The following is a 22,979-nucleotide window of genomic DNA, read 5'->3' on the forward strand; positions in this document are numbered from 1 at the left end:
CTAAAATGAAAGTAGGTAAACACTTAATAGGATAAATTTTATATTTTAGCCAGTTTCTATCTTTGCTAGATAAGGACCTAATATTTCCTGTCTGTATACCCACCCTTTATTATTCCAAAAAGCAAGAAATCCTCTTCCTAATTTGAGCCCTGGTGATCAAGGGGGTTGGTTTCATCTTACTGGTTTCCTAGTGGCCACTGTCCTCTTAGCTCCAGGTGTATCCTCCTCTAGTGGGAGGGCCCCAACCCCCTGCGAACCCCAATGTCGTGGCAGGATGCCATGAGAGCTTCCTTGCTTTTCTCCCAATTCAGACCACTCTGTTTCCAGACCTTTGTGCTCTGAGAAGTGTGAGCCTTCATACCACAGCTCAGAGGCAGCTCGGGCAAGCCTGGCAGGATGGAATGCTTGTTCTGCAGTCACAGTATGCCCTTCCGCATGTTTCCTCATGCCCCTCTGGTTCAGACTGTTTGTTTTTCTATTGCTTTTTACCCTTTCTCAATCCCCAAAATGCCTCCCGACCACATGGCTTTCTTTGTTGCTGGGAAAGCAGCCCAGATGGCCGGCTGCTCAGTTAATCCAGTCTTCGTATAAAGGATACAAAGATAGACCAGCAGACAGGCTGAACAAAGCCTAGGCAGAGGCTGCCTTGACATCAGGGCATAGGAACACCCAATCTACTGCTCAAGTTGTGCCTGGGGCTCTAGGAAGAGCAGGCAAGTGTATTTGCCCACGTCTCTGTCCTTGTCTGTAAATCTCTTTGTATGGGATTTTAAAAAAACTCATCCATCTGTCACCAAGCCATGACTCTCCTAGCAATCTGATTGGGTCAAGATGCAGTGGTTGCTTCATTGTTCCTTCTGAAGGTCAACATTTTCCAACATCTGCAGCCTAGATCTTGAGCAAATACGTGGCTGTCAATTCGCTCAGCAGGGGAGGATTCTTCATTTCTCTGTGCCCTATGCCTAGGACACATGGCAGGGCCTGAGCTATCTGTCCTCTTTATCAGCAAAGTTCCAGCTCTCAGCCTGTGGCATTCTCAGATGTTTGCAAAAGCATTTTATTGGCTGCAGTTGCTAATATTAATACAAAGTTATCACTTGATATCACAATTTGGGGCTACATTTTCCATGCCTATATTTGAATAATATTTGAAAAAGTGTCTTGCTTTTGGAAAAACTAGAATGTCTTTTATAAGAATAGACCTGTCCTAATGTCAATTTTCTGCCTGAATAAAAGTGAATGAATATTAAACATTGCTGCAGGCCACCTTGTCATCGAAATTAAAGACTCTCTACTACAATAAATAATTCTGTAAAGACACAAATTTTTGTCTAAGCAACACTCAGCCCAGAGTTTTTGTAAATATATTTTCAGCCCAAAGTACATCTATTTGCAGCTTAAGGTGTGACCATGAAATGTCAGATTTAGAATAAGTAGCATATATTTTCGGAGAAGGCAATGGCACCCCACTCCAGTACTCTTGCCTAGAAAATCCCATGGATGGAGGAGCCTGGTAGGCTACAGTCCATGTGGTCGCTAAGAGTCGGACACGACTGAACGACTTCACTTTCACTTTTCGCTTTCATGCATTGGAGAAGGAAATGGCAACCCACTCCAGTATTCTTGCCTGGAGAATCCTGGGGACGGCGGAGCCTGGTGGGCTGCCGTCTATGGGGTCGCACAGAGTCGGACACGACTGAAGCAACTTAGCAGTAGCAGCAGCAGCAGCATATATTTTGAAATAGCAGTATAGTCACCCACCTGGTAAAAGGTGGTCCAGTGGCTAAATGGAATAGACGATTTTCCTAGTGAGAAGGTAGTATAAGTCTTGGAGGAAAAGTGAGTCACATTCAGCACTGCTGAATAGATGTCACTTGAATTACACCTTGGGCCTCGGCTGAAGGAAATGTGATGTGTTGTGTAAAAAGAACATTGGCCTCAGATCAGCAGACTTGGTTTCCAATCAGTGGCAGTTTTGCTACTCAGTAACTGTGTGACCTCAAGCAATTTATTTATGCTTTCTGAGCATCACTTTTATTGACTCCAAAAGGGAAGTATAAGGCTAGGTAGGAGTTCTCAGCACCATTATTTTACACACTGGTGTGTCTCCATCAGTTCTGAGGTAAGTAATTTATTGCTGCTAGGAATGAAGTCTTGACGTTTGCAAACAGTTTATTTGTGGGGTGCAGATAAGTTTAGCCCAGTGATGTCATTCTCACCAACTCACTTCTGAAATGGCTTCTTGAGAGTGTGAGTTGTGGCCACCACCTCGTAAGATCAGTGCCAAGAACTTTGCATGTGACCAGTTTCATTATTTATGTGCCTATAAAACAAGTTTCATGGATACCACTTGGCCCAAAGTTTCTGGATATCTGCTTTTCATAAAAACATTTTTGTCAATATTTTTCCAATGTTCTGTCAATATTTTGTCAATTGGGAAAAAATATTATCTGTCAAAATAACTGTCTTCTGGGCACAGGCTGAAGAAGACAGTGTTTCTTAAATATAGCCCACTCTGAGTGAACTGCTGGGTTGAATTTCCCCTAGCATTCCTTCTGGTTACTACCTTCTTTGCAAAGGTAGTTACAGGTGAGGATATTCTCACATTGGGAGTGGGGTGGCTGAGGGAACAGATGCTGACTCCATCCAGAGGTGGGAGGGATTCTGGAGGCAGGAGCATCTCTGGAATGTTTCTTTTGCTCTTTGATGCTGCCTTTGCTACTGGCACATGGAGAGTGATTTCCTGGGGTTTGAGTACTTCGACTTTCAAATTCCGTATTTTCATATTCTGAATTTTCTTTGCCCCAAGGCATTTTTTAAAAATCGTTTATATATTTACTTATGGCTGCACTGGTCTGCATTGCTGCTCACAGGCTTCCCCTAGTTGCCGTGAGTAGGGGCTGCTCTTTCCTTGCAGTGTGCAGGCTTCCATTGTGGTGGTTTCTTTCATTGTGGAGCGCGGGCTCTAGGGCTCACGGGCTCAGTAGTGGTGGTACATGGACTTAGTTTCCCCATGGCATGTGGGATCTTCCCAGACCTGGGATTGGACCTATGTCCCCTCCATCAGCAGGTAAATTCCTAACCACTGGACCATGAGGAAAGTCCCCCAAGGCATCTTAGCAAAGGTATATGATATGAATCCAGCTATAATGAATAGCTCTGTTTCCCCCCCCCCACTCCTATCTCCCTCCTCCTACCAAACATAGATACTTAAGGAAACACCAGGAAATGGATGAGGTGACACCAAGGAATTATGATAATAGCCAGTGAGGACACAACCCAACTCTGTCAGGGCTTTCAAAAAAAATTGCTTTCCATCTTATTATGCCAGTTTTAAATTTGAAGAAGCCAAGGATCAGTGGAATGAAATAAAGTGACTAAGTTCCCATGACTGGAAATATTAACAGGTGGTGAAGGAACTGGGTGTTTTATTTAAATTGAGATATAGTTGATGTACAACATTACACAAGTTATGAGTGTTCAGTATAATGCTTCACAATGTTTAAAGGTTATATTCCATTTATAGTTATTATAAAATATTGCCTATATTTCCTATTTTGTACAATATACACTTGTAGCTTATTTATTTTATACATAATGGTTTGTACCGCAGAATTGATGCTTTTGAACTGTGGTGTTGGAGAAGACTCTTGAGAGTCCCTTGGACTGCAAGGAGATCCAATCAATCCATCCTAAAAGAGATCAATCCTGGGTGTTCATTGGAAGGACTGATGTTGAAGCTGAAACTCCAATACTTTGGCCACCTCATGCAAAGGGTTGACTCATTGGAAAAGACCCTAATGCTGGGTAGGATTGGGGGCGGGAGGAGAAGGGGACGACAGAAGATGAGATGGTTGGATGGCATCACCGACTCGATGGACATGGGTTTGAGTAGACTCCGGGAGTTGGTGATGGACAGAGAGGCCTGGCGTGCTGCAATTCATGGGGTCGCAGAGAGTCGGACACGACTGAGCGACTGAACTAACTGAATGGTTTGTACTTCTTAATCCCCAACCTTTATCTTGCCTCCTTCTTTCCACTTGTAACAACTAGTTTGTTCTCTATATCTGTAGTCTGTTCCTTGCTTTGGTTATTGTTATATTCGCAAGTTTGTTGTATTGTTTAGATTCTACTTATAAGTGATATATATCATACAGCATTTGTCTTCCTCTGACTTACTTATTTCCCTTAGAATAATGCTGTTAAAATCCATCTATGTTGCTGCAAATGGCAAAATTTCATTTTTTATGGCTGAGTAATATTCCCTTGTATATATAAACCACATCTTCTTTATCCATTCATCTGTTGATGAACATTTCAGTTCAGTTCAGTTCAGTTGCTGTCATATCCGAATCTTTGTGACCGCATGGATTAGCACGGCAGGCTTCCCTGTCCATCACCAACTCCCAGAGCCTACTCAAACTCATTCCATTGAATCGGTGGTGCCATCCAACCATCTCATCCTCTGTCATCCCCTTCTCCTCCTGCCTTCAATCTTTCCCAGCATCAGGGCTTTTCCAATGACTAAGTTCTTCCCATCAGGTGGCCAGAGTATTGGAGTTTCAGCTTCAGCATCAGTTCTTCCAATGAATATTCAGGACTGATTCCCTTTAGGATGGACTGGTTGGATCTCCTTGCAGTCCAAGAGACTCTGAAGAGTCTTTTCCAACACCACAGTTCAAAAGCATCAATTCTTCAGCGCTCAGCTTTCTTTATACTCCAGCTCTCACATCCGTACATGACTAATGGAAAAACCATAGCCTTGACTAGACGGACCTTTGTTGGCAAAGTAATGTCTCTGCTTTTAAATATGCTGTCTGCTGCTGCTGCTAGGCTGGTCATAACTTTCCTTCCGAGGAGTAAGCGTCTTTTAATTTCATGGCTGCAGTCACCATCTGCAGTGATTTTGGAGCCTAAAACAATAAAGTCTGTCACTGTTTCCACTGTTTCCCCATCTATTTGCCATGAAGTGATAGGACCAGATGCCATGATCTTAGTTTTCTGAATGTTGAGTTTTAAGCCAACTTTTTCACTCTCCTCTTTCAGTTTCATCAAGAGGCTGTTTAGTTCTTCTTCACTTTCTGCCATAAGGGTGGTGTCATCTGCATATCTGAGGTTATTGATATTTCTCCCAGCAATCTTGATTCCAGCTTGTGTTTCTTCCAGCCCAGCGTTTCTCATGATGTACTCTGCATATAAGTTAAATAAGCAGGGTGACAATATACAGCCTTGATGTACTCCTTTTCCTATTTGTAATCAGTCTGTTCCATGTCCAGTTCTAACTGTTGCTTCCTGACCTGCATACATATTTCTCAAGAGGCAGGTCAGGTGGTCTGGTATTCCCATCTCTTTAAGAATTTTTCAGTTTGTTATGTTCCACACAGTCAAAGCCCTTGGCATAGTCAATAAAGCAGAAGTAGATATTTTTCTGGTGATGAACATTTAGGTTGCTCCATACCTTGGCAATCATAAATAATGCTGCTGTGAACATTGGGGTGCATGCATCTTTTCATCCTAGTGTTTTTAATTTTTTCCAGATGAATACTAAGGAGTGAAATTGCTGGTCATATTTTTATTTTTAAATAAAAAAATAGCCAAGGAGAAACCTTGGAGAAACCAAGGACCTGGGATTTGAATGCAAGCTTCTTTGTATATAAAGCCACACTCTTGACTATTTTACATTGATTTCTGAATAATAATGTTACCTAGTAGAAATGAATGTGAAATACTTCTAAGAATTTTTTCTGAAAACATTATTTGTCCTAACTGTTTGTACTTTTCGTCTGTAATAGAGCATCATTTTCCAGTCAATGATTATTATCATTATAATTTTTTCAGGTACCAGGTTTTGAGTATCTGTTGAAGAGTCATTTTCACTACTGCTTGAAACATATCAATACATCCCACTTAGAAGGGGCTGAGGGTCTCTACCTTTAAGAGCTGCACTCAGGTGCTGGTAACATTTCATCCTCAGACTCAGCCAGTCCTAAGCCAATCAGAATTGGGTAAACCCTAAACCTGACTTCGGAGAAGGCAATGGCACCCCACTCCAGTACTCTTGCCTGGAGAATCCCATGGACGGAGGAGCCTGGTGGGCTACAGTCCATGGGGTCGCTAAGAGTCGGACACGACTGAGCGACTTCACTTTCACTTTTCACTCTCATGCACTGGAGAAGGAAATGGCAACCCACTCCAGTATTCTTGCCTGGAGAATCCCAGGGACGGCGGAGCCTGGTGGGCTGCCGTCTATGGGGTCACACAGAGTCGGACACGACTGACGCGACTTAGCAGTTAACCTGACTTTCTGGTGGGCGGGAAGACCTCGTAGGCTGTCAGCTTGATAGCCAATCAGAACCAAGCTTGAAAATGTAGCAGATATTCCCACCTATCAGTGCTGGTGGTGCTATCTAGCTTTGGTCTTGCTTTTCTAAAGCAGCTCTGTGAGCTGCAGCTTCCTTCCCAACCCCCACAGGGGACCCACTGAAAGATGGAAGTTCAGTTCAGTCGCTCAGTCGTGTCCTACTCTTTGCGACTCCACAGTCTGCAGCACGCCAGGCTTCCCTGTCCATCTCCAACTCCTGGAGCTTGCTCAAACTCATGTCCATCGAGTTGGTGATGCCATCCAACCACTGTGTCTTTATCCTTGCTTTTTCAGTTAAGTTCTTTGATGGGAACTTTGACCACTGAAAAACCATCAGTACAATTCAGCTCCTCTGCTTTGAGGGGGAGCTGAATCTATCATTTATCCTCAATCACTGGCTACGATTGACCCAAGCATCTCCCCCTTCCATTCTGATCCCCCAAGTTGATCAGTTACAAGTTTGCCAATCTTTCTAAAAAGGGGAGGTTTGAATGACATATTAGTTAACCACTTCTTCAGTGCAAGGTCTTTTGAAGGCTCCAACCCAATCTCGGGTTGTTAGGAGAATTCAATAACTGCTAATGAAAACTCAGTAGCAATCAATCACCATTTGCTAATAACAGCAAGAGATGGTAAGCAGCAACATCAATATGTCATTTTCAATTTCCCACTTGAAATAACATGCATTGAGTGCTAGGCCCCAGGGATCAGTGACAGTGAGCTGGATCATGTCCACAACCTCTGGCAGACCCATTTGTGCCAGCAGCATGGTCTTCCTCTTCAATTTAATTCAGTTTTTCTGAGAGGGTCAAATGATCTCTTTGTTGCAGGATCTTTATAAGATTACATTTGCCTATCTGGAGAGGAATTGAAAAAAAATAGCTCCCAAAATTTAATTCAGAAGAGATACTGCAAGTATTATTTGTTCGGGTTTTTTATGGAAAAACCTGAGCTAACATTTTGGCCAACCCAGTATGTGGTCAGAAATTGTAGGTGCCCCAGCCTGAGACTGTGTGATCTGGAAACACAAGAGGAGCCTGGGAAAGTGATCAGCAGTGCCTTCAAAAGTCAAGGCTTCACGGAGCAGATACAGGAAGAAAGCACTCCCAGAATAAACCTGAAAAGAATAAATGGATTTTCAAATATTGAGGAGAAATGGATAGGAAATGAAAGATGTGTAAACATTACTGCAAAGCCTCCTTCTCAGCTTAGAGGAGAGCAAGCTTGTCATTTTCTTGAGAGCAGAAGCTGCAGGGCTGACTGCACTGTCTGCCTCGCGGGGACAGTTTCCCCCAAAGACCGCCCCGCACCAGCCTTGCCAAGACTGCAAAGGGCTTCATTTGCCACCGCTGAAATATCTCCACCAGCTAGCGTTCACATTAAGGGAAACAATTAGCAAGTTAATTATTTGGATTTTTTTCCCCCTTGCTTTTGTTTTGAACACTGCTTTGCCTTGATTAGTAGCCTTAAACACTTCTACATGCTCACCGAGCTTGCTTCCTCTGTTCTTGAGACAAGGTTTGTGAAATTAGAGCATTTCAGAAAAGTCAGCCAACTAAAGTGAGCATTTAATTTCTAATGACTGTACTCAGTGGACACACTTTATATGTTTATATATATAATTAATTTTAGAATAGAAATAGATATGAAGATAGATTTCCAGTTGTTCTTCCTAGAGTCTTTTGTTGACTTTTAGTACTTGAAGTCAAATTTTAGGCATTTTCGAATGAAACACACCCAGAATAAACAACTAAATAGCTTTCACTTACTGGTAAGTGAAGTACCAGTAAGTGACAAAAGACTGCTCCAAGCCCATGTATCTCACTCAAGTAAAAATTATTGTAAAAAATAAAAAACCACATAAGAAGTAGGATATTCTACTAGAGGAGATTGCAGTCAGAACAACACAGTATAAGGATAATAGTCTGGGGCCATTAAATGTAGGGAGAAATAACCTGCCACACCATAGCATCTTTTCAGAGCACCACAGCTGTTAAGCGAAATAACTGCAATTCCTACTGCAAGAATGATATCAGATTATGTTTAACAAACACTGGAAAAAAAAGCAGGGTCATGATTAATGTTCTTTATAAATAATTCCTTAAAAATAAGACCACTTTTCTGAAAGATGACTCTTAAAAGTATGTAATTTATCTTTTAAAATGAATTTATGTGGAATGTGTCTTCTGTGGAGATGTTCTGTGATGTGTTAGAATATATCATTGAGCATGCTGCAGCCTCTCTTACTTGACAGTTAGTTCTTACACTGCCAATTCTAAGATGGGACGAGGAGTCATAGGAAGGTGAACGAATTGAAGAAATGTTTGCATATTCCCGGTCTGATCCAAGACACCATCACCTCTTCCTAAGTGACTGATCTTGTCCTAGACAAGTTTGGCCTGGAAGGTTGGAGGGAGAACATGCAGAGTCCCATTGCTGGTCTCTTTTGGTCCTCCAACTCATCTCTCTTTCTCATTGCTCAGAATTAAATTGAAAGTTAAAATATTCTTTGCCTTGGGTAAATGCAGATTACAAAATGCCAAACTTACACCATTGTAAGGCAAGAAAACATGAGTACACATGAAATACGCTAGTCAAGTATTCCAGTTTTATGAACCAGCACAGTCCAGTTCATTTGGACTTTGCATGCTGGCAGCAGTGAAAGGAAACAACTCCAGTCACTAAGTAAGCACTTACTGTATGCCAGGCACTGCACTTTATATGGTAAGAACAATCAAATCCATACTTTACTTACATGGTAAGAAAATATGCAGTATTTATAGAATCATTTCTGTAAGTCACCTAAACCTCTTTCCTATTTGATATTAACTAAGTCCCATTTGGTTTTTACCCTGATTTTCATGGTTAGTTATCATAGCTCAAACTCCCAGCTTCTACAAGTCTGCCATGAGCCATCATGAATTTATCTATTAATCCCTCCTTGATGGTGTTATGACATTTACCTCTTGATATGCCATGTTCTGTATTTTCTCGGTAAAGCTGTCACTTCTTTTTATCTGTCTTCTAAATTCTCTCAGATGTCAGATTCCCTTCATTACTCAGTTAGCTCATGAATCATGTGACCAGAGTTCTGGCTCTTCCTTTAGTTAATTTTGAGATCTTGATTTATTCACCTAGCATCCCTTGACCCTTAAGCTTCTACTGTCTCTACATGCCTAAAATTCTGTTATTTTATCATCCAGTTAATACCCTTTATGATTCCTAATCTTTCCTCACATTTCTTTATCTCGAACAGTGCTGTAGTAAATATATACCAGTATTTGGAGATCTTTTTAAAAATACTTGATGCTTGGCCTCCACTCCAGACCAGTTAAATCTGGGGGTGGAGTCCAACAACATATTTTCAACTTTGTTTCCAGTTAATTCAAATCTGTAGCCAGAATCAAGAACTCCTAGTCTTCAGTAAAGCATCCTGATTTTATCTTTGTTTTCTCCGTTGGTCAATACTACAAATAATCAGGTAGAAAGAAAAGGGACACATATTCTAGGATCCCTGTTTACAGAAACAGGGGGCCAGGCATCTGATAGGAGGAAAGCAGGCAGTAATAACGGAGAGGTCTTGACTTTGAAAAATATTATGAAGGAACCATTATTTTATAGGTGCCGAATATAATCCTTCAAAGGTTTAGCTGGTGGAGTTCCAGGATAACCAAGAAAAGGAGTGGTTGATCTCCATTTTGACTTTTTCTTTTTTTGAAATTAAGAAAATTTTATTTATAATAGCATCAAAAAGAATAAAATTATCAGGATCAAATTTAGCAAAGTAAATGTAAGGTTTGTACACTGAAAAATATAAATATTATTGAAAGAAGACACCCCAGTTTCCCAAGACATCCCTGGGTTGGAAGATGTAATATTTTTTAAATGACAGTACTCCCTAAGTTGATCTTCAGATTCAGTGCAATCTCTATCAGAATTCCAGCTGGGTTTTTGTAGAAACTGAAGAGCTGATGCGAAAATTCAAGTTTCCCAGAATAGCAAAAACAATCTCGAAAAAGAACAAAATCTGAGGACTCACATATCCCAATTTCAAGACTTCTACAAACTATAGTAATCAAGATAGTAAGGTTAGACAGTAGATCAGTGTAACAGAATTAAGAATCCAGAAATAAATCCTTACATTTACAGCACTTTAACTTGTTCCAATGTTTCCCCATGAAAACATACCTCCAGCTTTATAAGGCTCAGTCGTGGGTATGGAGTATACTCTATGGATATGCTTTGGGGTCATTGTGGAATGGAGCTCTTCCACAAACAAGGGCAATCACACATCTGTTATAATTCAGGCCTGTGTCCCATCTCTCATGGCCTCTCCTTTCATAAATTCCACTTCCTTGGAAAGCCACCTTGCAGTGATCAAATTGGAATCTACCATTCAGTGCTTTTTTATTTCTTGGCTTTGAAACATTTACCCTTCTTCCAATGGAAAAGAAATAGATTTAAAGCAATATGTATTTATATCTGAGACCAACAGGAAATTCTACAACTATATTTGATGACAACAATGAAGGGTGAGTTAGGAAGAGTTAGGCTTGGGGTAAGGGGCAGAGCAGTACAGTAGAGACACTGATTTATGTGTCCCCTAGTGTGGAAATTATTTTTTTAGTATTTATTTTACTTACTTGGCTGCATCAGGTCCTAGTTGTAGCATGGGGGATCTTCACTGAGGCATACTGGATCTTTTCAATGTGGCATGCAGGCTTTTCTCTAGTTGCAACAAGCAGGCTTAGTTGCCCTGCAGCATGTGTGATCTTAGTTCCCGGACCAAGGATTGAACTTGCATCCCTTGCGTTGAAAGTTGGATTCTTCTTTTTTTTTTTGGAAGGAGTATCCTTAACCACTGGACCACCAGGGAAGTCCCCAGCATGGAAATTATACCCTGCCGCTAAGTGATTTGATCATGCCAACTTCTTTTTAGCTTTTCAATGTTGTCCATTCTCAAAACTGTGCAATGGGACAAGGTCAAATCTAAGGTTCCTTTTAGCATCAGATGCCATAGTTTTAAGTTTATGTGTCACCAGCTGCACTTTCTTCAGCTAACAAATGGATCATCTGTCTAATTTTCCTCTTTGAGTGAGTGAAAGTCATTCAGTTGTCTCCAGCTCTTTGCAACCCCATGGACTGTAGTCCGCCAGGCTCCTCTGTCCATGGAATCTTCTAGGCAAGAATACTGGAATGGGTTGTTATTCCCTTCTCCAGGGGATCTTCCCGACCCAAGGATTGAACCTGGTTCTCCTGCATTGCAGGCAGATTCTTTATCATCTGAGTCACTGGGGAAGCCCCAGTTTTCCTCTCTAAGTGATACTGAAGTTTCTAAGACTCTTATTAGATGTGGTCATATGTAAGGCAGAGAGCACAGGGGCCATCTCCTCCATAGCAGGCATTAGACCAAACAATGTAATAAGCCTCAGCTGTATCACTACAGCCTGTTTGATTCTTCACTTTACTTTTATATAAACTTTTATATCTGTGGGAGAATATTTGTTTTTTTAATGTGTCCTGTTGTGTGAAATGATATTTATTATTTTTAACATTTCTAGGACAGTTCCCTTGAACCCTCAGCCCAATGTTTTCCACTCATCAGCAAAACTCTTTCTATAGCTAGAAATAATGAATATTGGAAAAGTGAGACAACTCCATAATTGACATGTTTATATTAACAGTGTGTATGCTTCGGTATCTCGAGAAGTTAATATATTTTTGCCTAAAGTAATTACAGTTTTTCTAGGAGTATATGGATAGCTTTTAGTGAGCCATAGATCTTCTACCCCATCAGATATGCACAATGGTGTTTAAAAATTAGGAAGCTAATTCTCTCTGATAGCTTCTGAATAAATGTTCACTCTCAAAGGCTTTAACATTAGATATAAATTGACACTTGAATATCAAATAGGCTTTAAGAATCTCTCTTCTTGCTCCACTAACATCATTTTGTCAGAGGCCAGATAAACACAGGTGTATAAAAGATTCATATTGTGATGCAATATTCCTGATAGAGAGGTTCGCAGACACAGTGAAATCTTGATTTGTGGTGACATAAAGGCATCGGGTTTCCACTGTTTCTTGTCAAGCTCCCGCAGAGGCACCATGGCAGCCAGATTGCCGGGGGCACTGGTTCAACAGCATCTACAGCGAGTGCAAAGAAGTTTCTGCTAACAAAGATGCGAACCGTCTCAGCAAAGAGGGGCAAGTGCCCTCTGCTTTCTTCCTGGCAGGAAAGCTCTAAAACAAGAAGACTGACTAATGAGACAACTTGGCTCCAAGCAGCGTGAGACACTGAGTCAGATCACAGCAAGAAAAATCCAGACATGATTTATATTGAACTGACGTACTCTTCACATTCAGGTCTTTGCAGGTGGAGGCACACTTATGTGCCAGAATGTTTTATCTGTGTCACCAAACTCAGTGGATAGCATCCAGAAGTGGGGTTCCGGGTGCAGCTTGGGTCAGCTCTTCCTTCTTGCTTAAAACGATTGCACTGTATTTCTCTTGAGTCAGTTATATAATTTTTTTTTCCAGAGGAGTTTTATTTGCTATGAAATAAAAGATTCAGATGTTCATTCAACAAATATTTACATTCGTGTTTGAGGCTCTGTGTCAGAGACTGGGCTTTCTTGAGCCTGTAAACTAAGGGGGAGAGACAGAATTAATAAACAAATAAGTAAAAGATGTGATGTGCCACGTTGTGGTAAATGCAGTGAAGTTAAATAAAGTAAAGTTCAGATAGGGCTTGCGATGTGACAAGAGGTGTGATCAGGGAAGCAAAGGAGGTAAGGAGCAAGTTATGTGCCTGTCTGGGGAAAAGTGATGGGGAAGAGGAGTGGTTAGAGGCTTGAGTAGCGAGCAGAGTATGAAATACACATAAGGAAAATGAGTAAGTCAATGGGCGAGGGAGTTGCAGAATTGACTGGCAGTTGAAGGATTACAGGTTTGGGGGAAGATAAGCAACATGGTGATGTATGTGTTTTCCAGCCACATTCAGCTACTTGTGAATTCAACCAGGGTGGAATCTGCCAGGTGATCAAGGTGGAGGAAGGAGCCACACAGTTGAAGCTACAAGGTATGCATGGGGCAAAGTGAGAACACTGCGGGAGGGTGGGGTGGTGCCATATATGAAAAGGTGGTAAGAATAATGGATTGATGATCTAAATAGGGTCAAATATTGCTAAAAACATGGAGCTAGTAGTTCATTATGACATGAAACTATTGTCTCTTTTGATGAAAGATAAGCACATTCATCACTTAAATCTGATTTCACTTTGAATCTATTTAATTAAGTTTTCAACCATTAAAGTTCGTTAAACGATGCAAAAAGGACTACAGCTTTGAACATTAGTATGCATTCTTTCACTTACAATTATGAAATGAATATATTAATGCATAATCTAAAAACAATTAGTGATTGCTAGAATACATCTCAGTAATCTGTCTCTTGTAAAGTAATAAATTGCCAAAGACAGAATTTAACTATCCTGAGAACTTTTAAAATATTTATGCTCCTTGTAACCCCAGTGGTTTAGGAAAATGATGACAAACAACATAAATCTCTCCTTCTATTTTGCAAATCATTTTAATTTGTCTAAATTGCTGAAAAGGGATTTACTGTGGTTAAGAAACACTTTCAAAAATCTAATTGATAAAAGTACATTATATAAGACTGAGGCTAGAGCTATAGAATGCTTGACTTTGGTAAGATTGTGTCCGTTACACTTCAGAATTGATTTGTGTGAATGCGAGTTTAGCCACCTTACAGTTTAATCCAGTGATCTTTCCCTCCACTGATTGTAGGGGGTATCTAGGATACCTTGCCCCATGACCACTTATGTGGATGAGAAGTACCATTTTCCTCTCACATGAGGACCTGGTCTAGTGGGCTCGTGTGCAGCTGTCTCCTCTCGCTCAGCCTTGCAGCCAGGTCACTTCCCACCAATTCTGTTTTCACAGCCCAGCCTTCTGTTCTGATGTCTGATGCTATAGCCTGCCCAATCCACTAACCAAGATATAATCACATCCCAGATGTTATGGCAACGTAAACTTGTATGGTTTATACAAGTTGTGTGTGTGCGTGTGCTCAGTCGTGTCCAACTCTTTGTGACCCCATGAACTGTAACCTGCCAGGCTCCTCTGTACATGGGATTCTCCAGGCAAGAATACTGGAGCAGTTGCCATTTCCTTCTCCAGGGGATCTTCCCGACCCAGGGATCAAACTTGAGTCTCTTGCATCTCCTGCACTGGCAGATAGGTGCTTTACCAGCTGAGCCAACAGGGAATCCTGTTATTTGGGGTAAAAGACAGACTCCAATTCTGCAAAATGGAACACCTCTTTCTGTTCTCCTAAAGTCTTATTACTTTCACCAGCTTCAAAGTCAGACAAAAATTTCAAATATATTTAAAATCCACCAAAGCACATACTTAAAATCCCAGTGTTGAGGTTTACCAAATTCCTGGTTAGGATGAGATGACTCAACATTGGCTTCTGTTTCTCAATTTGGGAAACTTGTGGTCTCAGTCTTTCCTCACACTCAGTCTCTTGGTCCTTACCAGTGACAGGCATTCAAAGTCATATTCAAAGTATTCATTGTTGTTCTCACGGTTTTCAAGTCTAGACCCACCAGCCATTGTCTCGCCTTTATATGAGATGAGTCTGGAGCCTGAGTGAACCTAGCAAGGTGGCCTTGTGCTGCATGCTAAGCTGCTTTAGTCGTGTCTGACTCGGTGCAACCCTAGGGGCTATATATAGCCCACCAGGCTCCTCTGTCCATGAGATTCTCCAGGCAAGAATACTGGAGTGGGTTGCCATGCCTGGCTCCAGGGGATCTTCCCAACCAAGGGATCAGACCCGCGTCTCATACATCTCCTGCATTGGCAGGTGGGTTTGTACCACTAGCATCACCTGGGAAGCCCGGGGTGGCTCTGGGTTCATCTATAAATCCAGTCCTGTACTTGAACTTCTACCTAGAACTACTATCAGATCTTTGACAAAAGTAGTATATTATCTGCACACAGCATATAATGCTATAAGAGTTGGATGTCTAGAGCTTTTCTATTTGAATCACCTTAGAAGAAAACCATAGCAAGTCCTCTGTTTTCACATATAATGTGTTCCTGAAGATGTCAAATGTGAGAAAATTGAAAAATAGACTTATACATTAAAAGGAATTTCTATTTCTATAGAGATTTAAAAAAATTAAATCCCTAATTAAATTTTTCCTATAATCTTCAATGATATGGTTTAACTATTCAGGAAGTATTCTTAAATTTTTTCTTTCTTCATAGTTAAACATACATTTTCTTAGTTCTAATAAGTGTTCACTTGAGGCTAGAGATTTGCCATTTTGTTAAAGAATCTATATTCCTTATCAGTAGTATCAGAGCTTTCATTCTGTCTTCCCTTAATTCCTATAAGATAATCAGGATAAAATGTAATATCACGTTCACATTCTCAAATAAACTTCACTGGGAACTTGCCTCCTGGTCCAGTGGTTTAGACTCTGAGCTTCCACTGCAGAGAGCACAGATTTGATCCCTAGTTGGGGAACTTAGGTCCTCAATTCTGGGCAGCTCGGCCAAAAAAGTAAAAAAAAATGAATCAAGTAAACGTCACTAAGCAGATTAAGATAGCAATGTCTCGAACCTGAGCCATTGTACAGCAGAGATTGCCATTAGGGAATGTTTCAGGAGGCTTATCCATCCATAGATATCAAAGTATGGCTGTTGAGATGACCTATGATATGTAATCCATAGTTCCATGAAAACCAGACGAATCACTGCCAAAGAGGAACTACTTACTACTTTTGCAAAGCAGTTACCATGAAAGAGGAAGAAGAAAGCATTGAAGGGGAACTAGGACACACTGGCTGATGGGGGTGGAGAAAGAGGGCACAGGGAGCCCCAAATTCACCTTGCCTGTCCATTGAATGGTGGTTAGGAAACATCATTCAACACTCCCTTGCATTTGATGTATGTTTTGTTTTGTTTTGCATGGAATAGCATCTGGGAATAATTTATTCTCATCTTATTGGTTTACCTTGATTGATTGATTTGTGATTGGGAAAACAACTGTCACCTTCATTAAAAAGAAAAAAAACCTGAACTTAAGGCTGTGTTCACCACTGAAGGCAGAAAATGGTTTCACTGGGAGTTACTCCCAACAATAATTCTTGTGTTAAGTATGAAGGACTGGAATGTCTTCTAATACACTTTGGATTTAAGTGTGTTTATAAATTCTTTCTTTGTGAGACATTGTATAGACTGGAAAATACATGTGTGATTCCTCTTGAAAATAGGTTTAGAATGAAAAACTGTAGCTAATGCCACAATTAATGGATTAATTAGAAAATAATTCAAAAGGCTTGGGCAGAGATAATGAGACAGAGTGAGTTTAAATTGTGGCGGGAGAGTTTTCACTTTTACAGTGGACTCTGCCAGAGGGATAAGCCATCTGACACTTGAACCTAGAGTGTTTTCAGTTAGAGTAATACCTGCTTTCAGCTCATGCTCCATTTTTTAGAAAAGAAATCAAAGGATCAAAAGCAAGGGAAGATATATTCCTTGAGGTATTATGGTCACTGCAGTCAGCCAACCAAGGACTTCCCTGGTGGTCCAGTAAGACACAGTAAGACTCTGTCCTTCTAATGCAGGGAGCCTGGGTTCAACCCCTGATCAGGGAACTAAATCCCGCATGCTGCAACTGAGAGTTCACATGCTGAGACTAAAGATCCTGTGTGCCACAATGAAGATCGAAGATCCCGAGTGCTGCAACTAAGACCTGGTGCAGCCAAATAAATAAATATATTTTTAAAAGAGCCATCCAATTAATATTATGCTTTATTGAAATCATAATTTATTGAACTGAGTGAAACTGTGATGAAACATTGGCTAGATCTAGCCAACACCTTAACTTACTCTTGACCTTAATCAAATAATCTACAGGAAAGGCTTGAACCTAGGCAATATTTCAGATCCTAGTTTTCAAAATTTAAATTGTGCAGAATAAAAAATAGTATGTAAACAAGATATTTTTGCTTTAAAAATAAAATTTAATTTAAAAACGTAGTGTTATTTTTTTTTATTTTATTATACCTGAGTGTTGGTTGCTGTATACAAAAAAAAAAAAATATCAGTATGCTTTTCTTACCCATTGTTGATTACAGGCATGAAAGTGAAAGTGTTAATCACTCAGTCGTGTCCAACTCTTTGTGACCCCATGGACTGTAGCCTGCCAGGCTCCTCTGTCCATGGAATTCCCCAGGCAAGAATACTGGAGTGGGTTGCCATTCCCTTCAACAGGCATACCTCACACTGCTTTATTGCACTTTGCAGATACTGCATTTTTTTTTTTTTTACAAATTGAAGATTTGTGACAATCCTACATTCAGCAAACCCATCAGGACCATTTTCCAACAGCATTTTCTCACTTCCTGTCTTTTGTGTCCCATTTTGGTGTTGGTAATTCTCAAAATATTTCGTTTTCATTGTTATTACATTTGTTATGGTGATCTGTCATCAGTGAGCTTTGATATTACTATTATGAAAAACATTACTACTCACTGAAAGCTCAGATGATGACTAGGATTCTTTAGCGATAAAGTATTTTAAAATTAAGGTATGTACATTATTAGACATAATCACACAGTTAATAGTATAGTGTAAACATAGCTTTTATGTGCAAAAATTCATGTGACCGGCTTTCTTTATTAGTATTTATTTTTAAGTACTTATTTTTATTTTGTTTATTTGGCTGTGCTGCATCTTAGTTGTGGCATGTGAACTCTTAGTTGCAGCATGAGAGATCTAGTTCCCTGACCAGGGATTGGACCCAGGCCCCTTGCATTGGGAGCACAGATTCTTAGACACTGGACCACCAGGGAAGTCCTCAGACCAGCTTTATTGTGATATGTGCTTTATTGCCGTGGCTTACAATGTCTCTGAAGGTATGATGTAAGCTGAAAGTGTGCACTGTGGATGCCCAGAGACATGTGAGCCCTAGAAACATGCCAACAACAGAAAAGGGAGCTGTGCTGTCGGTCTGGTGACCTCCCTCTTTTCTCTTCTTGGAGCTGCAAGCGGGCAAGCCGTAGCCTGAACTCTTGTCATCTTTGACACCAATTTAGCCTGGTAATACTCTGTCAGTGCAATAGTCTCAGAGACAAATGATTTTTCAAAGTGGTGAGGCCTCTTTTTCACCAGTAGCCAGACTGTAATCCAGGGAAAAGTGAAATTCAGTCACTGTAATACATAATCTCTTGCTTTTCCAGTTGCCTCTCTCATTATCCTACCATAGGCACTGATACGTGGTAGAATTAGAGGAATTATTCCAGCAGATTGGCCCTTGGCTGCAGGCTTCAGGATTGTTCCAAGGAACTCATGTGTCGCATCCTGTTCTTGGGAATAGCAGAGGGTCTGGCACCTGCTGGCTTCCCCAGGATGCTAATGATCATAGGTCTCTACAGTCACTAATTCCCCAGTGGCTCAGCCGTAAAGTATCTACCTGCAATTCAGAAGACACAGAAGATCCCAGTTCAATCCCTGGGTCAGGAAGATCCCCTGGAGGAGGGCATGGCAACCCACTCCAGTATTCTTGCCTGGAGAATCCCATGGACAGAGGAGCCTGGCAGATAGCAAAGAGTCGGACACGACGGAAGCAACTGGGCACACAGGCAGATCTCCTGGAAGTTCAACTGGAAACAGAACTGTTTGGGGTAGGACACGTGTGCCGCCTTTCCTTCTCTTCTCCGTCTCTTGTCACCCCATGCTGTCCTCTCCTGGCTGCTTAAATGGCCGTATTTGGAAGGAAGCATTTCTACTCCTTCCAGCCAAAGAAACTGGGTGTTGGTTGAGTTTTATACTTCACAGTGCATTATTACAAAGTACCTAAGCTGAAATCTCCAGATGGGAATAGTGATGGAGAATATATTTAAACTTAAAAAAAAAATTTATTTAATTTTGGCTGTGCTGGGTCTTGACTGCTGCACTCAGACTTTTCTCTAGTTGTGGCCAGCCAGGGCTACTCTCTAATTTCTGTGTGCAGGCTTCTCATTGTGGTGGCTTCTCTTGTTGCAGAGCCTAGGTACTAGGATGAATGGGCTTCAGTAGTTGTGGCATGTGGGCTTGGTTGCCCTATGTCATGTGGGATCTTCTTGGATCAGGGATAGAACCAGTGTCCACTGCAATGCAAGGCAGACTCCTAACCACTGGACCACCAGGGAAGTCTGATGGAGAGTAGATTTGAAGATGAGGGGAGTTGCATATAGAAGCAATATAGGGGACAAACCGGAATGATAAATGCGTCTCTCAAATTTTTCAGCTCATTTATAGACTTGACCTCCACATATTCAGGAAGAGTGTCTTGTTGATCTTTGTTTCTTCGGCACATAGTCCTGTGTTTGGCACTTAGGGGGCACTTGATAAACATTTGATGCACTGAACAAAACACAGACACACAGTTGAACCAGGGATGGTGGTCAGTTAGTGACTGAAAACGTTTGATGAACAAGGAAGGACATAGATTTTTCTTCTTACCTTTGGTTTCATCCCCAAATCTCTCTCCTCTGTACCCCTGTTTGAAGCTGTGTGCTTATATAAGTCATTTGTGCAATCAGCTCTAAATGGAGCTTCTTTTCAAGTCACTGAAATATTAACAATTGTAGTACCCACAAGCAGTGTATTATTTTTGGAATTTGGGTGCCCAGACAAGATAGTTATTTCCCATAGTCACTTCAACAAATGTGGAGCGTTTTCCTGCTATTTGAAGTGTGATGATGTGTATTTCTGATTCCACTCTGACTATGATAGTGTTGATCGTGCCTTTAGAGCCGAGGGTGGCTGCAGGGTCTGAACCTGTTACTAGATAAATCATTATCCTGAGGTTGGTCCCTGTTATCATCTGCCTAACCTTTACAAAGAGTGAAAAAAAGAGAAAATCTGATGCTCCAGTAGTGAGCATCTCTGATTTCCAGCAGCCCTGAGCACCAAGTATCACTCTTACTGCTAACTTTGCGGGTGTCAACATGGATGTCTTCCTATTTCGATCAGAAAACAAGGTTTTCCTAAAACACATTTCTTTGAAAATCTGATGTCTTTTTTTTTTTTCCCCCATCCTGAACCCCACTCTCACCTCCCTCCCCATCCCATCCCTCTGGGTCATCCCATTGCCCCAGCCCTGAGCATTTGTCTCATGCATCGAACATGGAATGGTGTTCTGTTTCACATATGATAATATACATGTTTCAATGCTATTCTCCCAGAACGTCCCACCCTCACCTTCTCCCTCAGAGTCCATAAGACTGTTCTATGCATCTGTGTCTCTTATTCTGTCTCGCATATAGGGTTATCGTTACCATCTTTCAAATTCCATATATATGCATTAGTATACTGTATTGGTGTTTTTCTTTCTGGCTTACTTCACTCTGTATAATGGGCTCCAGTTTCATCCATCTCAGTAGAACCGATTCAAATGTATTTTTTTTAATGGCTGAGTAATATTCCATTGTGTATATGTACCACAGCTTCCTTATCCATTCGTCTGCTGATGGACATCTAGGCTGCTTCCATGTCCTGGCTATTGTAAACAGTGCTGCGATGAACATTGGGGTACATGTGTCTCTTTCAATTCTGGTTTCTTCAGTGTATATGCCCAGCAGTGGGATTACTGGGTCATATGGCAGTTCTATTCCCAGTTTTTTAAGGAATCTCCACACTGTTCTCCATAGTGGCTGTACTAGTTTGCATTTCCACCAACAGTGTAAGAGGGTTCCCTTTTCTCCACACCCTCTCCAACATTTATTGCTTGTAGACTTTTGGATAGCAGCCATTCTGACTGGTGTGAAATGGTACCTCATTGTGGTTTTGATTTGCATTTCTCTAATAACAAGTGATGTTGAGCATCTTTTCATGTGTTTGTTAGCCATCTGTATGTCTTCTTTGGAGAAATGTCTGTTTAGTTCTTTGGCCCATTTTTTGGAAAATCTGATGTCTTGTTCATTCATTCGAAAGGATTGGCACCAGTGGACATGTGGATATGTTTGCCTGACCCTACCAGTCAGTTGCTTTTTCTTCAAAGCCCTTTCTGAAACACACAGCTCTGTTGAGCCTGCCTCAGGAGAGCGATTGTGGAAGCAGCCAGATCAGTCAGAGGCCAACATGTGCTTGCAGTTTAGAGGTTCAGAATGAGAAATCAGCTGGGCTTCAGTCAATTTATTTCATTTGTAACACGTTCACTAGGGGGCAGCAGTGAGCAGCCTTGTGTGTTCCCTGAGGTTGAAGCTATCAATCCCCAGGTGCCAAGCAACTGATTTAAACCAAAGAGAGCTGAATGAACAGTAGAGACACAAAGTTCAGATTCAGTTTCATCTTCTGTATTCGTTTCTGAAAATACAGGCCTTCTGTTATTAATGTAACTTCTTTGAAGTTAGGTGGTTAGGATCTTTATTATAGTTTTAATTTTTTCTTCTTCCCCCAAAATGTGATTTAATAATAGATTGCTAATGCTAGGAGCTAGGAACCTTTTTAACTTTAAAAAAATTTTTAAAGGAATAACTGAAATGTTACGAATTTTTAATTTTGGACTCAAATTCCTCAACTGGTATACCAGCAGAGAGGACATTTCTCCATGTCTTATCTTGTAAATTTACTAAGAAATTTGAAGCCCTTCCTAATTTCACTTTTATAGTTAAAATACTTTGGGCTATATTTATTTGTTAGAGAAACAGACTGAGACAGGAATTCTAGATTTTAGATTTGGTATAGCCATTGTCTTACTTTCTTATCCTATGGATATCATTTAAACCCTTTGAGTCTATTTCCCCAGTTGTAAAAAATAAAAGGGTAAAAATAACTTACACCGTTATTTGATAATCATATCTAGTACACTATGTCAGAGTATTTCTAAAAAATGTAAAGTGTTATGTAACTGCTTCTGTTTAGGCAAGATATGGATGCAGAAAATAGACTGTATTTGCTAGGGGGTGGTATTCATTTTTAATTTCAAAATCGGATTCCTTTGAAATTTTTCCATTAGTGATGGTCTTAGAGTTGTTTTAAAAAAAAAAAAGTAAAGAAAGAAACAGCTATAGGCAACCATTAGGATGAGTTAGAATCAGTGTCTGAAGAATGTGAATCTTTTCACATCTGTCCTGAGGGATCAATATCTACAGTCACACAAGAGAAACAAAATTATATCTGTGAATACAAGCCAGTCCTGAAATCAGGCTGTAAAAGTACTCATTTTTAGTTATCTTTTTATATCATATTTTCTCGGCTTCTTTTAAATAAAAATCTACCTTATTGGGTTTCTATGAAGATCCAGATGTGACTGGCCTCTAACATCCTGAAATAGGGACTTCGCTGGTGATCCAGTGGTTAAGACTCCATGATGTCAATGCAGGGGATGGGAGTTCAGTTGCTGGTCAGGGAACTAAGATCCCACATGCTGGGCAGCATGGCCAGAAGATTAAAAAAGAAAAAAAGAACCTGAAATACAAAAATAACTAAGAAATTTTTGCTATGACTTGGATTCTCTTGATTTTGGGGAAACCCAAAGTAAACGGTGTCCAGTGAACATCTCTTATCTATCTCCCTTGTGAAGTAGTTCTCTTTG

The 22,979-nt window shown here is 40.6% G+C and overlaps 1 protein-coding gene across 1 annotated transcript in view; it reads left to right on the forward strand.

Moving 5' to 3' along the window:
* Positions 1–22,979, forward strand: part of LOC145532204 (uncharacterized) — a 331,653-nt gene that overhangs the window by 202,045 nt on the left and 106,629 nt on the right. Inside the window, exon 4 of the mRNA XM_081556793.1 lies at positions 13,355–13,442. The gene's annotated coding sequence lies outside the window, so the exon portion shown is untranslated. The remainder of the gene's footprint in view (positions 1–13,354; positions 13,443–22,979) is intronic.

Source organism: Giraffa tippelskirchi, chromosome 13, assembly GCF_054371585.1.
Source record: "Giraffa tippelskirchi isolate mGirTip1 chromosome 13, T2T-mGirTip1v1.2.pri, whole genome shotgun sequence".
NCBI classification, from domain to species: Eukaryota; Metazoa; Chordata; class Mammalia; order Artiodactyla; family Giraffidae; genus Giraffa; species Giraffa tippelskirchi.